Source organism: Leuciscus leuciscus, assembly GCF_965113295.1.
Source record: "Leuciscus leuciscus genome assembly, chromosome: 16".
NCBI lineage: Eukaryota > Metazoa > Chordata > Actinopteri > Cypriniformes > Leuciscidae > Leuciscus > Leuciscus leuciscus.
In genome coordinates this window covers 37,097,885-37,111,840 of record NC_138740.1, presented here as the reverse complement: position 1 = coordinate 37,111,840, position 13,956 = coordinate 37,097,885, and the positions used below count along the sequence as shown (strand labels likewise).

Sequence of the window (13,956 nt, the reverse complement as noted above, 5' to 3'; positions counted from 1 at the left end):
AATAAGTAAATAAGTGAACCCCTCCGGGTGCCTGTCCGAGCACAGTTTAATATAAGGATGAGGAGACAGGTATGCAGGTTTAGATGATGTATTGATAAAGGATAAGCTGCAGAGGTACAGGTATTTCAGGTATCAATTAAAGGCAGTAGAGACATTAGTCTGAAAAAACAAGAAATACAATAAAGGATAATGAATAACAAAAATAGCTGGGCGTATAATGTACGCTCGGTGTGTTGTACTTAGCAGCGGTCTGTTATGAAGAATTATTACATGGCTTGGTTGAATTCTAATGTAGAATGCGGTCTGTTATTTCTTGATAACAGACCACTGCTAAGTATAACACACCGTTGCCATGAAAAACAAAGCGTTGCTATGGACGCAGGATTCTAACCGTAGAGACGGAACGGACTATTTTCTTTAGCGGAAGCAATACAATCGTTTTTAAATCAATAAACTCCTTTTTAAATCAATATTTTGTGTGAAATTATTGATTTATTTGGTAGGTAGCCATGTAATAAGCGGGATAATTTAGAGCGAGGCAGTTGTTATAGCAAATACAACCCATTCAGGCTGATTCAAGACCCCAGTCGGGGTTGTATTCGCTATAAGAACCGCCTTGCTCTACATTATCCCTTACATAACAGACCACATTCTACATTAGAATTCAACCAAGCCATGTAATAATAAACAATAATAAACATCCATTGACATAAAGGCAGCCATAGCATTCTAAATCCTCATCAGTAACATTTCACCATGGAATAGGCTATACAATCCAATAAAGGAAAATAAGGTGTCACATTAACGTTATACATTATAGACCATAATCATCTATTCTACATGATAAACATCACTCTCTATATGGATAACGCAGCACATCAGATTGTAATCGCTCGTTTGGTATAAACAACTCAAAATATCAAAATCACATCACAAAGGAATCATCGAAAACCAATCCAGTGATATAACTTACATCTCAATAAAGAAGAAATAATCACATATGGAACAGCGTCATTAAGCTAGACTAACAGAACAAACAGCTGCGGGCATGTCCGGACATGCGTGTGTGACGCAGTTATAAATAACTCAATATCGATCTCTATAAACACAAACATAAGGCAAACAGGCTTACTTGTAGCCCAATGTCTAACACCTCAATGTAACTTCTGCAGAAAATATCACAGATAAATAGGAATAAATGTCCTTTCAACCATCGACGCAACATAACAGTTCAGCAGGCTGTTATTAACGGCACAGCAGCTTCACTCAAGAGGGAGCTCAATCAGAAGATTGTCGAATCTTCTGTCAGAATAAAAGTCCTCTCTTAAAGGAGCCTTTACAACAAACTAAATTTCCACTTAATGAAAAAAAAATAAAAAAATGCTGAATACTTTTGCTCAATAATATTTGTTTTAAGTGTGTAACTAGCTAGCAATACATCATGTAACTGTAATACATCATGCGATGAAGGTCTAGCCCTTGATCCAGATTTCACGATTCAATTCAGATTCACAAGGTCTTTTTTTTATTCTGAATCTCCATTCGCTTCGCTTCGATATTGATTAATTTGGAAATATTTCAGGTATAACGTTACGTCAATAAAGGAAAAAAAAATCTGCAGTGTAAATTGGTACACTATCAAATTCATTAACAATAAATAAAGAACATTTGAATACAATCATTAAAATAATTAATATATAACATATTTTGCGATACCCTCTTGAGTTATTTTTTTCTAAATGACAAGCTACTGAACGACTTTACTGAGGTAAATTTAACGTTCAAGCAATTACTGACGTCTTTCCGTGATTGATACATGACTGGGCAATTACACGAGAGATTATATATTTCAGTAAGTTGTAGCAACTGTAGCCTATATTTTAACACAGGGGTTTTCAAACTGGGGGCCGCCAGGGGGCGCCAGGGGGGCCGCAACAAGTTGGAAAAAAAAGCGGGGAAAAAAGCGGGAAAAAAAAGTTAAAAAACGTCACCAAAAAAAAGTGTTAATATGAGTATTGTTATGAAATAACATTATAATAATTTGTTGCATAGCCTATCTGAACATTATACTTTTAATGCTAATCTTTTAGAGATGAACTGATTGATCGGCTGGTGACCAGAATTGGCCGATTTTCGGGCGATTTTCAGTCTGACATATGCCGATCGGGCGCTGCATGATTAACATTGCGTAACATCAGCATCACATGTGCACACAGAACGCACATGTAGGAAACCTTGTGAATTACGGCCGTTTCAGACCGCGAGCGGCGCGTGAGTAGCGCGAATTTTTTTCGGCGTGCATGTTCAGTGAGTGCATTCACACCGCGAGCAGGAGCAGCGCGTGAGCGTCAAGCAGGAGCGTCGCGTGCCGTGAGCAGTAGTGAAGCGGAGGGTTTCGGTGCCGAGTCTATTTTTGCTGCGCTACTCACGCTCAATTAAAGCGAAAGCACACTTTTGATGGACAAAATAAATATGATTTCACACAAAAAGTACCAAAAATGCACATAATTTGCATGTAGGCTATAGTGTGTTTTGACAAGAACTGGAGTAGGCTATGTCAGAAAAGAAAATGAAGACTCAAAAATATTTATAGAAAATGTACCCATTTAAACTTGTTTTTATTAATCAGTTTGGGTAAAAGTGGTGTTTTATAAAAAAAAAATATTTATAGAAAATAAATATTTGTGTGTGCTGTAAAGTGGTTAGAAAAAATGAAATCAGAATCGGCTAAAATCTGTATCTGCAGGTCAAACTCAATGAAAAATCGGAATCGGTCTTGAAAATTGTAATCGGTTCATCTCTATAATAATCTTTCTGATTGGCTGGTATCAAACACCATCACATAATCTGATGTTCACCTAGATGTTTTATTTATTTATTTCTACATTTGCCGCAGTATTGTCGATGGGTTCAATAACACATCCTGCAAAAGGGGGGCCTTGGCCAGAACCTAGTAGTATTTGGGGGGCCTTGTCATGGAAAAGTTTGGGAACCCCTGGCCTAGGACAGGCTCCTTACAACCAAGACCGTACCAACTGCAGGGGCATCAATACCAAAAACCTTTGTAGCCTATAAACATATGACCATTTAACCATTTAACTTCCAAAAAATAAATAAAATAAACTCATTTGGCCACTTAAACTAAGTGTAAACACCATAAGACATTTCTCCATTCCTACATCACCAAGGGTTAAGTTCTCCTCCCTATTAAAAGAAATGGTTTAACCAAACACTAGAAAAAGGGAAGCTGTGGTCCCACACCCTCCTTTGAGGAGTCACAGAAACAAGTAGACAGCATGTGGATTGTGGAGTAACTGTTTGCAATGTGGGGATAAATACAGATTTGAAATAATAAATAACAAAAATGCACAACTTGTCTCTTTGTGGTTAATGGGAAAAATATATCAAAGGGAAACTACCGTAGACATAACACGTTGTGATGGCCGCTGATTTGTGATAGAATAATGAGCCAGATTAAACAATTGTATCATAAACCTAATAGACTGCACCATAGTCAACAGAAACACAAAACCATAAATAACAAATGTAAAGAAACATAAGCCCATCAACAGTTTGTAAAGACTTCACATCCTGCCGTAATGTTTTGAGAAACAAATACAATTTTCACCATTGTATTTCTAAGTCGTAAAATGCATTTCTATAGCGCTTTATACAGTACAGATTGTTTTAAAGCAGCTTCAAACAGGCCAGTAGTGTCATTATTCAGCTCAAGTGTTGATTCAGTTCAATAACTGTAAAGTACATCAATTGTGCAACAGTTAGCCATACATACCGTAATTACAGTGTATTTGTGAACACACATGTACGTGTGACAAATTCCTGTAACTCCACTGCACACTGAACAAGAAAAAGACACAAGATTTTAGTGTTTTACATTTTTCACATCCATGTGTAGTTTGACGTGTATGGCGAGTCATTTGATGGTTTGTGTGTAGCTTTAGTATAAAACATTTTTTTTTTTAGAAGTGTTCAAATAGTTTTGAATGAAGTCTTTGCCGTTGCAAGAGATGTGTGTCGTTTTGCATGCTGTGTGTTTGTTTTGTGGCCTTGTGTGTAGAGCTTCGAGAAAAGAAGCCATAGTTTGAGAGATTGTTTCTAAGCAATTTTAAACTGTTACATATTTATTTTCTTACTCAGTGACACTCACACAACCACAGACACACCCGTATACACACACACACATCTCAGAACATGTTTGTCTCATCTTACAGCAAACTATTTTTGTTTAGTTTTCCCACCAGTGTTCGAATTATACCGTGACTGGTGACATCACTTTCCATTTTATATTGACTTACACACATGAGAACCACTAATCTATATGTGAAATTCCCTGAATATTAGTGCATCTTAGTTTCACCAAGATACGGGCAAATTATCGCAAATCAAAGTGAAAGTAAGTCGCAGACGCTTAATCATCATCATTAAAAGTAAAGAAACGAAATGATCTTGAAGGGCTGTTGCCGCTCTCTCTTATTGCGGTCTTTGATTTTGAAATTTTAGCTGGTGATCAATAATATGCAGCTCATATCTGTTGCTTTCGGTGACGTGCACTCCATTAAATCTGCATATATTAGATCTGCATGTATGACCAGGTGCAAATGGAATCGTCTTGATAAATCAGATAGCTATCCGATCTGAGAAAACACATGAAGTGGCCAGGTGTAAACAACCCCTATGACTTAATTATTTATAGATGAGAGAAACATGAACAACCAAATTATGACAGTTCTGAAAACCTGTTTAGATGACGAGCTGCTCATAACATTTACCATAAAGCACAACGCATGATGATACACATGCAGTCAAACCCATAGGCGGAGATTAAAGCTGATTCAGCCACTTTTCTTAATTTTTTGCTGACACACCAGCGCCTGCGCCCGTACCCAGTACATACACTGTTAGACATTTCAAGTTTTTTTTTACAGTAACTTACTGGCAACACTGTTGCCAGTAAGTTACTGTAATTAAGATTTACAGTACCATTATTTCAGTTTTACAGTAACTACATGGTACTGTAATTGTGTAATACAGTGCATTACTGTAAAAAACAAGCTAATCAGTACACTACTGTAATTATTTTTTATTGTACTAAATATAAATTAGATTTCATTTTGATATAGAATTAATTTTATTTTTATCCTACATAAGTACTACTGACATACAAATCAATTAGACAAAATTATTTCAAAATACTTTTTTATTTATTTAAAACAATTCATATACATCACAAAATAAACAGTCTGCCAATGCTGGAAATTATGTGTTACATTTTTACACATTAATGGATGAGTTTAAGGGTAACGTTTTTTTTGTGTTAATTTTAACTCATTCATTGTGTTAATGATTTTAACAAAGTAAATATGTAAGAAAGGTTAGCACAAAGATGTGTAAACGTGTTAAATTAACACATTATATGCTGTCCTTCACTGCACACATTGTTAAAAAACATACATAAAATCCAAAACAAAATGTTAGCATTTGACAAAATGAATGTAGTCATTGGTTGTTTAACTTATACAATTAATGTAATGAAATATTAACCATTACATTCATAAAACTGCAGAATATAAATTCATTTTTAAGCAATCAAAAAGGAAATGTCCAACACAGGACAAAACACAGTTCTTTTCACAATACATGACACATAACCCCACCTTCAAAATAATTTCCCTTATTTACAAAAATGTGTTGGATTCATGTACACTGGTGGCCAAAAGAAGTATTTAAGTGTCTTAATGTTTTTGAAAGAAATCTCTTTGATGCTCAAGAAACAATTATTTTTATTATTATTATCAATGTCTGACTGTCTACTCCTCCATCTTTTCCACAGCATAGGAGAGTGTCACAACTCTTTCTCTCTATGGCTCTATTAAAGGCGACACTTCCGGTTTTCTTCCCACCGGAGCCTCACTTTCGATTTCAAAATGGCGGCTGCGTGAAATCAGCGTATTGCGCGTCAACGCGGACAACGACGCAGAAGTATAAATGAAAACCAACGCGTTGCCTACAGCGTAGAGGCTCCGGTGTAGGTCAGATGCAGAAGTATAAATCAGCCTTTACATTACATTTTGCATTATGGTCCGGTCGCTTCAATGTGTCTAATATAGACAGCCTCTGGCTGTTATAGCGTTGTAGACACGCGGTGTAAGGCACAAAAATAGGAAATAAAAAGCACGATGGAATGGTGCCAGTCAGAGAGGCCGTTAACGTCAAATACAGTATACAGCAAATTTTAAAAATACAGTAAGTCTCTGTATGTGGTGTTTTACGTCACAGGAAATTCCCATGATGCAATGGGAATCACAGTTATTTACTGTAAAGAGAAATAGCTGTAGCCTATACTGTGTGATTTAAAGTAAATAACTGTAGAAATTACAGAAAAGTCTAACAGTGTACGTTTTGACAGCTAGTGAAGTGATCACAGAACCATAGCAAAGAACCCAGTCTGAAGTACCAGAGAAATGGTGCAGTCCAATGGGGAGTGAGGGTTTGAAAATCGTATTTCATTGGATTATTTCCTGAATTGTTGGTATATTACGGTAATACTGCATTTAAATTAGCTTTCCTGTAGCTTTCCTGTAGCTCAGTGGTAAGAGCATTGCGTTAACAACGCAAGGTTGTGGGTTCGATCCCAGGGGATTGCACATGCCTATGTATAAATGTATAGGATAATGCAATGTAAGTCGCTTTGGATAAAAGCGTCTGCCAAATGCATAAATGTAAATGTAAATTAGGGCTGGGAATCGAATAAAAAAAATTCACTAATTAATTGCACAATTTGCTGTAATTAATTGCATTTCCCCCAAGCTTGTAATCATCAATATTTAAACTTAGAATCACCTAATTAAATGAAAGAAAACAGGGAAAAAAAGGAACAGAAAATAGCCCTATATTAAAATAATATTAAACATTAATATATCAATGTATTATTCTTTTTGAATAATCGATCAATCAACATAATCAATAAATTTTTTTTTTTTACTAATTATCAAAATAAAATATAGTCATACAAAGCTATTATTACCAGAGCATGTGATCAGAGCAGGTCATTTTACCATTGTTGCCCATCATGACTATACCAGCTCAGCAAACAGAAGTCTACAGAGAAATTTCACATTATTTGAGCGGACTTTGCTTTTCCAGTGCGTGATCGGTACATGATTGGAGCGTTTGGGTCGTTAACGACAGAGCAGAACACTGAGCAGAGACACACACACGGAACGGAGAGTGCGGCGGCGCACACACGGAGCGGAAAAGACCCGCTCATGAAAGCTGCGCGAGAATGAAACCTGATCGCCGAACACGGAGGGGTGGGACGGCATATTTTCGGGCTTTTCAATAGCAGCCGCAACAGGAAATCATTAAAACGAGACAAAAAAAAAAAAAAAAAAAAGAGTGCTGCGTCAATTGCGTTATTTTTTTTTTTTATTCCCCCAGCCCTAATTTAAATACATACAATTTTGGATAGGCTAACATTATATTTTATTAAAAAACTATTATTTTCATCCCTTTTGGGTGGGTCGATGTCTCATCTAGGGGGGTCGGACCCCCCCTATACAACGGTTTGTAAACGGACGTGCGTCTGACGTCAGCATGTTGTCAATTCGGCAGGTAACTTTGACAAGAATGAATGAACAGATGCATATCGTTGCCACTACACTTTTATTATTATGGCATTACTCCCTGCAGCACCAACTATACTCAAGGCTAGATAAATTCATCAAATGAACGTCCTCGTTGTGCGAACATTTTATCTTCGCCGGGAGGATCAGCTTCTTTAAAGTTTTGTTGTTTCACTTAACCAATCTGTAATGATAAAACACTTATTCCATAGGTTAATGACATGCACAATATCCACAAAATCAAGAAATAATAGTACCCCAAACTAACACAAACAAGACATAAAGTCCAGTTAACATCACACGCACTCATACTAGACACACATATGTTAACGGCTCATTTTCAGTGTTCGCTTTTTGATATTAACTCTAAAAATATTTACTTCACATGTTTCTTTTGGTTTTACCTAATTTTACATAGTCTCTTAACCAGTTTCAAAGCATCTCTTTTCATTATTCATCTGATTTTAGAAAAGTCAGCTGGGTTATTTTGGTTCATTATCATTATTTTGTTTAAGCTTGCTTTAGCAGGCCGATAACAGAAAGACCATCCCTTTCTCCACTCAAGCAGTCTCTCACACTTTTCTCACCTTCTGAGTGGCCATTTACAGTAAACCGCTCTCTAATCTGGTGGCTGTGTCAGCCTCCACTACAGCAACAGACACCTAGCCAACATTTCGATCATTGTGAGCTTGCAAACGGCTCCAACTTACTGCACACCAATGAAGCAGTGTGTCCCAATCAGGAATGTAAACAGAGCCACTGATAAGCAGGAAATGATTTTGTCCAAGGAAATGATCCCCGACCCATATTAGCCTACATTTACTTGCTTTTTGTAATCATCATAAGCAATATGAGGCTAAAATGTTTAATTTTTCAGTTTCTTTGTTTGTAGAACAAATCAGCTTTCAGCTTTCAGCTACAGCTTTCCTGTAGCTCAGTGGTAAGAGCATTGTGTTAACAATGCAAGGTTGTGGGTTCGATCCCAGGGGATTGCACATACCTATGTATAAAATGTATAGGATAATGCAATGTAAGTCGCTTTGGATAAAAGCGTCTGCCAAATGTGTAAATGTAAATGTAAAAAAATCAAGTTGTTGTTTATCTTGCCAATCGTAATCAAAATCCTGACTACCCATTTTCTTAATAATTTCTGCAAATTTCTTTGAAGTCATGGCTTCAGAGCACAGCTGCTTACAGCGTTTGTTCTCTTTTGTCTCACTATTTGTTTCAGGACTGTTCAGGTTACTGATCAAGTTACTCAATTTGTCTGCCATATCTTAATCACGGTTCAAACTCACCTGAAGTTATTGCAGAAATGGAGGCGGCGATCTTTGAACAACACAGCTTGGCTTCTGCGTGATGAAACTGAGAAGTATACTCCAAAATGACAGATACATATACTGGTCCACGCCAATTTGGGTCACAACTTTTTTATTTTTCTCTCGGGATCGTTCCTGATGCATCCCTGGCAAACAACCCTATTTCTAGTCTATTTTTGTTTTTCTAACTAATAGCTTAATCCCTAACTGCCTGATTCACTCAATTCGGGGATCCCCTATCTGAGATGGAAGAGATGGAGCAGGTTTACGGTGCCACTGGACCTACAATCCAGGGACGTACTCTGCTGGGGTGGTGCTACACCAACAATGCCCAGCGGGGCCCCCACAGAGCATGCTTCGCTTGCGTTGTCTGCTGCCTCTAATGACGGCATCAGTGAATTCTTATACTTTAGTATAATTAATCCTCACTCTCCTCTTCGGAGTGAAGCTCTCACACTCTCCTTTCCCAATCTCTTCCATTCAGACAGCCCTAACCAAATAATACATTCTTTCTACCTTGTTTGGTGATTTGCCAGGGGTTTCACTGAGAATAATTGGCCGCATTCTCTACAATTATTGTTGAGGGGGTAACAGTTTAGGACCCAAGGACCAGGGGCCTCATGTACAAAGACTTGCGTTGAATTCATACTAAAACATTGCGTACGGACAAAGCTGTAAATGTGCGTACGCACAAAAAAAACAGATCTCTGCGTACGAAGGATCCCACGCATATTCTCTTTGTACATCCCAATTAACATAAAATTGAGCGCACATGCACGAGCACAACGCCCCACCCAGTCTCCTCCCTTAATTAAATCAATTTAAATATGGTAATGAGTCCACTTTGGCAAAAGAAAGCAGTAAGAAAATGGCTAAAGCAAGCGGCAAGAAACGAAACTTTACAGGAAGTGAATTGGAGGTGCTACTATTGGAGGTAGAAACGAGAAAAAATATTTTATTTGGAACTTTGTCCTCCGGAATTAATAACAAAAGGAAAAAATATGAGTGGGAGAGTTTGGCTGATGCCGTCAATGCGGTATTATATATATTATATAAATGATTATATAAATGATTATATATATATATATTATTATTATTATTATTATTTTATATATATATATATATATATATATATATATATATATATATATATATATATATATATTATTTTATATTACATTATATTTTATATTAATTAATATTTAATATTTTTATTAATATTATATTATATTATATTTGATATTATTTTATTTTATTTTATTTATAGACTAAGGGTTGTATCAATTTTCATATGCTTTTATATGTTCTTACTTAATTGCATAATTGATAGAATATTCCCATAAGGCTCGTGTGACAATATATGTCAATTATTTTATAAATTGCAAATTAATAGCAATGCTTCCCACAGGTGGTGGTGCGATAGACTTGTAGAACAATTCATTGTGTAATGTTTGCAACTTCACTTCATGGCCTGTAACAGTCGCCAACGGACAAAAACAATGAGAAATGTACGTACGCCAGACATGAAATTGGCGTGGAGGAACGCACATTCTCGCGTTAATTTCACTGTTAGTACATCCGACCGTGAGCGTGAAAGCTGGCGTACGCAAAGTTTTTGTGCATGCGCAAGATTGATACATGAGGCCCCAGATGTTTGAAAGAAGACCCGGAGTCAGAATTATAATAAATTAAAGAAAAGATTTACTGAAGATATGTTTTATCTACTGCAAGATCTCTTTACAGTAGTGGAATGAATAAACTTTTCATCAAGCTTATTGTTAAATTTCACTGTATCTTCACCCCTCTATTTATTTTGTATACTGTAATAGACATTGAGCTGTAAAATGATTCCTGATTGCCAAAAGGAGGTTTTTGTGACACTGTTTTGGATTGATCTCACTATTGAGTAAGACTATGTTGTTGTTACAATCGGTTGCATAGATGGAGGAAGCAGGATCTACATGCAGCAGTTTTATTAACAAACAAACTCAAACTTCACAAAATAACCTCAGGACCAGGACAAGAACAAGAACAGAACAACCAAAACATGCAACGTTAAGAACTGACCAAGAACAAGACAGAACACAGGGTTTGAATAGACAGAACTGAAGAGCAAATTAACAAGACATACCTGAACTGAACTAGCAATCAATTAAACACTATAGAAACAAACAGACAGGGGGTGGAGAAAGACAGAACTCAACTAACTGACAGAACACAGACAAAGACAGAAATCAAAACAGACTAACAATGTGACAGTTGTGTGTTTTTGAGGGCTTGTGTGTCATGTCTGAGAGCAAAGCTTTGTGAGCTTCATTCTGACCTGAAAATAGGAAGTATGGGGAATTGGATGAGAAGTTATTGATTTGTGTTTAGAGTTTCGAGAAAAGGAGGCATAATTTCAACAAATGTGTTTAAAGGGATGATTCGGAGTAATTTCAATCTAGGGTCCTTTGCACCATGACCTCGAGCCCATAGACATGTATAGAAAGGCTAGATAGCTTACCGGCGCTGAGAGCCAATGGGACCCGACGACGTCACACGGCAGCCATCTTAGGACAGGACCGCTCGTCCAGTTATAACATTAAAGTCTATTGTGCATGTAGTGCTGAAATAACTATATTTTGCTCAATTTTCAACCGATTTTCAAACGGCTTGGTGTGTCATAAACGTCAGGGATGCGGCTATTTAACTGCATACTTGTGAAAAATTATAGCCACGGAGTTTATTAAGAAAATAGTATATTAAGTAGACTAGACAGGTAAAGTACTAGGTATACCCATACACACACACAGTAATGATGTCAATATTTATAAGGTACATGAAACATGAAATAGTGCAATTTAGTTTATTACTAATATTTACATTATTAAATACATGTGTAAATTTATGTATAATATAAATCTGTCTCAAGTTGCCATTCTGTAAAATAAAGAGAAAAGAGATGGGTCTTTGTTTTTTGTTTTTTTACTTAGGTCCAAAGGCACACAATTAGAAAAAACTTACAAAAAAAATATACAAAATATACAACAAAAAAAACCATTAAGACACAATTGGACACAAAACTCTTTCCATCAATACAATATAATCAATACAGCTCCCTGCATGTACTGCATGTATGCAAATATATGTAGCCAATCTTGTAATGTTGTCTCAGGTACACTATTCCTAGCAGAACTTGTATTACTAAGTATCCTAATAATAGTCATAATATTTTCTTTTCTTACTTGTGAAAGGTGATCCCACGCGTTCTGGTTTGGAGGCTCCGTGCGTTGGTGCAGCCGTAGGCGGCACAAAAATCAGGCATTTTCCACAAGCGTAATCAGAAGTTCTGTAAACAAAAAACCAACAAAGTAATCCAAATGTAAAGATGTTTTTAAGAAACCAAACCACTTGGAAATCATGTGTAACTCAAAGCTATGTTGAAACGAAAGACTAACCCTGCCTCTCCCACCAATTTACAATTGCTTGGTGACTCACTTACGACCTCTTCACTGCTAGCCAGCAAATAAATACAACCACATCCACAAAATGACATTTAGACAAAAGATTAGGTTGTCAAGAAACGTTGTTGGTCTCAGGAAACCTGTTAATAATTGAAAATGTCGACTGTGGTATCACTTTAGAGTAGAGGGCAGCCATGAAACACACAGCTACGCTGCAATGTTAAGCGTTTCTCAAAACGTGAAGCTACAATTTAAACATCGGCATCAGCACAAATCATAGCCACGTTAATAAGGTTTGTAATAAACCAAACCGTTTGTAAATCCGTCAAGAATTCAGCAAGTTACGAGCATTTTAGTTGGCGTATGTCACTCACCTTCCGTCCACAGCAGCAGGGAGCAGCAGCGCAGTCTCCTGACCTAAGATGGCCGCCAAGTGACGACACAGCTGACTCCGCCTTGAGCCATCTAGCCTTTCTATACATGTCTATGCTCGAGCCAAGATAGGTAGATAGGTAAAGGGAGGGGAGGGAGGCCTTCACAGGGGAGAGACTAGTTGACATTTCAGGACTACGCTGTCGTTGCGTCCAGGCGCAGGTCCTTCATCAGATCTGGATACAGCCTGGATCCGGCGGACTGCGGTAAACCTCGGGATAAACAGAGAGACTAATATTAGCGTAGATGCCATTCTTCTTATGATGTAACGAGTACATCAGGATCTAGGGGAAGTAGGGGTGGAACGGTACATGTATTCGTATTGAACCGAAACGGTACGGGCATCACGGTTCGGTGCATAAATTTACACGGAGAATACACGGTATAAAAATAAATAAAACTTGCGTGCAAATTAATGAATGTAATGCAGAACTACTGTTAGATACGCGGGTTCTTTAGGGACACCTAATCTGTAGCCCCACCTTAGCTCTGAAGCAGACTGCGATGTAAAGATTGCAATTTGCAATGCTGGAATATGTTGTTTGTGTGTGTGTGTGAGAGAGAGATAGAGAGAGAGAGAGAGAGGCGCGGTCATTATCGAAAAGTCGCAAAGTGCTTACTTATATTTGTGTGTGTGTGTGTGTGTATTTGTGTGTGTGTGTGTGTGAGAGGCGCGCGATCGAACAGTGTAAACAAAAACATACTCCGTCATTTTGTTTATGCAGGACATCATTCAAACTGCAAAGTATTTAAGTTACTGTTAATTTAAATTTTAAGGAAAACAAACATATTGATCTGAAATATAGCAAATAAATTTTCAATTCATTCAGGCACAATTACCAAACATATCTCCAGGTCTTTTTGTCTTTTTAGTAATTTAATTAATAAACTAATTATATAAAACTACTGTCAATGCACTACAAATAAACTGAAAAATACAAGGCTTAAGTAATTTATTTTCCTTTGGTGGTCCAGCCTGAGACATGCACAAACCTTCTGCATTTTTGTTTTGCTTTTCCCTCCATTGTACCGAACTCGTACCGAACCGTGATGTATGAACCGAGGTATGAACCGAACCGTGACTTCTGTGTACCGTTCCACCCCTAAGGGGAAGTG

General features: G+C 37.1%; 1 protein-coding gene across 1 annotated transcript in view; it reads right to left on the bottom strand.

Moving 5' to 3' along the window:
* The window catches only part of LOC309476903 (uncharacterized protein), a 95,014-nt gene that overhangs the window by 67,248 nt on the left and 13,810 nt on the right, over positions 1-13,956 (bottom strand). The window lies entirely within an intron of this gene.